Raw genomic sequence first — 2,801 nt, 5'->3', positions numbered from 1 at the left:
GGCCTCAGGGTAAACCAGCCCTCATCTTGGACTTGCAGCCTCTAGAACTCTGAGAAAATAAATTTCCTTTGTTTCAGCCACCCATTCTGTGGGGTTTTGTTGTGGAGAACCTAACAGATCCATAAGTTACCCCAGGTAGAGATTTGTACCTGGATAGTCTTTTTACGTTCCTGTCATTCCTAAAGGCTATCTCAAGATCTTGCTTATGTGATTGCAGCTCCTTCTTTCTAAAGTTGTATGGGGATAGGCTAGGTCTTGATCTTAGCCTCACCAGAACTAGCATAGAGCCTTTCAAAGAGCAGGTGCTCAAAAAGTAAATGAAGACAGTAAAAGGTCTAACTTGTTAAGGTTTAATACCTCCTGCATTTTTCAAGAAGCATATCGAGGTATAAATTATTTTAATTTTACAAAACAGAAGACCGAAAAGATGGAGAACAATCAAGGTTGATCATGTTTTGAAACTTTTTTCATTTTATTTTTTCATTCCATTGTCCCAGCACTTTTATTGCGGGATTACTTCCCATTTCGGCAAAAGTCCCTATTTTGATGTCACATTTTCTTATCTGGATGATCTTTTAAAAGTCTTCGTCTTCGGTAGGCGTGGGAGAAGCTGCTGGACATAGCAGTGGATCATGCCTGGAAGGGACAGTGGTGCCAGGCCTGGCTGGAACTGTGGCTCGAGCTCTCTCCTCCTCATCTCGCAAAGCTTCTTCATATTGCATTGAGAAGGCACTGGGAACCGTATCATTGACTTTGCCAAAAATTCCAGGACTTTCATTTTGCTGGTTTCAGCATGGGCTCCTGGGCCCCACAGGAACTCGTAACGTGGAGGATCGCTGTGGGCAACCTGACGGTACTCCAGGTACTTCATCATCACTAAGTCTCTGGTGATGAGCTTCCTGGGCTCTCCGTAGATGAAGTGTTTTCTCCCAGCATATACTCGCATCATATTCAAGAATTTCCAGATGTCTTCCTCAGTGGCAAAGCCGCCCTTCATGAAGATCACACCCAGAACTGTCATCAAGAGACCAGTCTTAGGTAAGCCCCTACCAACCCACACCCTCCCATTGTTGGGCAGGTTCAGTTTGCTGAGGAGGTCATAGGAGTGGATGGTTGAGTCAACTTCCTTCAAGTCAACTGCAAAGACAGCCTCGATGTGTTCAGAGGTTCTCTTGAGAATCTCGGCAAATCGGTGATGGTGTCTTGGGTGGATAATCTTCAGTATGTCTTCCTTCATGATGGGCTGCTTCATTTTATACTTACACAGAAGGAACTGCTCCAACAAACCTGTCATGCTGTTCAGAGTATCATGGTAGGTGTTTTCGGTAAAAGATGAGGAACGTGAATCTTCCTCATCTTGACTGCTATCTTCTTCATCAGATGTTGGGTCAGCAGTAGTTGAAAAAGTGCTGGTAGTTGATGGGGTTCCAAACACCCCTGGGAAGTGCTATTTGACCCAGTAGCTGATGAGCTCTGTGACTTATCTTCTAGAAGAGAAGAGGTAGAGGGAAGCTCTTCCATTACTGCAGTGGGCTGAACTCCCTTGTGACTCTGGGGCTCATATCGGGCCTGATGGCTTTTCTCACGGAGGCAGAGCTTATGAGACTGACCTCGAGGCATGATGACTGATCTGGGGGACAATGATTAGAAGTGTGAGTAGGAGGGCAGGTGATAAGGGCCCACAGGATGACGAAGGTTGAGTGTGCAGCTGCAGCAGGGGAATACCACCTTGGTTATCAAGAAGGCTACATTTGTGGTTTTCGTGAGGGCACTGTTCTGAAAACCCCCAGGGTTCCTATTCTCTTAATCAGCCTGTCCTTTGGGAAACATATTGAAGGAAATTAGAGTGATCTTTAGGCTGCATCCTGCTACCCCTGCCTCAGGCATGCTGGGGTGACAGAAGGGGCTGGTAGTCTCCTACACAGAGGCATCTGTTATTTCACATTCAAGACCACCAACCCAACTAGTGGCCAGTCATAGGACCTATTCCCTCTGCAGTTCTGTAGTTGGCATCACAAAGCTCCCTGGGATTTCTGAGAAGTAAAGAGGTCCTCACCGCATCACCTCAGTCACTAGTTATCATGCAGTACTGAGTGCGCACTGGGAAGTTTTCTGTCCCTGCCTCTGGAGTCCTCAACACGAATTAAGAGTGCTTCCTTTGGTTCCCCTGGAAAAGGCAATGGCACCCCACTCCAGCACTCTTGCCTGGAAAATCCCATGGATGGAGGAGCCTGGTGGGCCACAGTCCATGGGGTCGCTGAGTCGGACACGACTGAGTGACTTCACTTTCACTTTTCACTTTCATGCATTGGAGAAGGAAATGGCAACCCACTCCAGTGTTCTTGCCTGGAGAATCCCAGGAACGGGGGATCCTCATGGGGACCATCTATGGGAACGCACAGAGATGGACACGACTGAGGTGACTTAGCAGCAGCAGCAGCTGCCATTCCGTTCCCCATAGGGCCTGGTGTCCCCACCCCTTTCTTGGAATGGTATCTGCACCTTCATACTAAGGGTTTCACCTCTGACACACCTGATATAAGTAAATGTTGGTGGGACTTCAGCTTGATAACTCTGCCCTGGTTCTTCAAGGGCTATAAGGAACAGGGCTGGATTCATTATCACTTCTTTTTATTGGTCGATGATCCCTCAGTCCTTGCTTTTGACCTCTGTTGTGGCCTGAAATTCTACCCTCCCTTCCCCTTAGGTCCACCCCTTCTACTACTATACTTTCTTATAGTAGGGCAAGCATCTCCATGAGACCCCTAGGAGAAAGTAAGATTCTCCTCATCCATCCATAC

At 47.3% G+C, this 2,801-nt stretch overlaps 1 pseudogene; it reads right to left on the bottom strand.

Moving 5' to 3' along the window:
* Positions 1 to 630: 630 nt before the first annotated feature.
* On the bottom strand, positions 631 to 1,294 carry LOC108635208 (annotated as a pseudogene).
* Between the last annotated feature and the right edge of the window lie 1,507 nt (positions 1,295 to 2,801).

This window comes from Capra hircus, unplaced genomic scaffold (genome assembly GCF_001704415.2).
Source record: "Capra hircus breed San Clemente unplaced genomic scaffold, ASM170441v1, whole genome shotgun sequence".
NCBI classification, from domain to species: domain Eukaryota; kingdom Metazoa; phylum Chordata; class Mammalia; order Artiodactyla; family Bovidae; genus Capra; species Capra hircus.
Note: the sequence above shows the minus strand (reverse complement) of the source record. Positions and strands in the feature narration are given on the sequence as shown.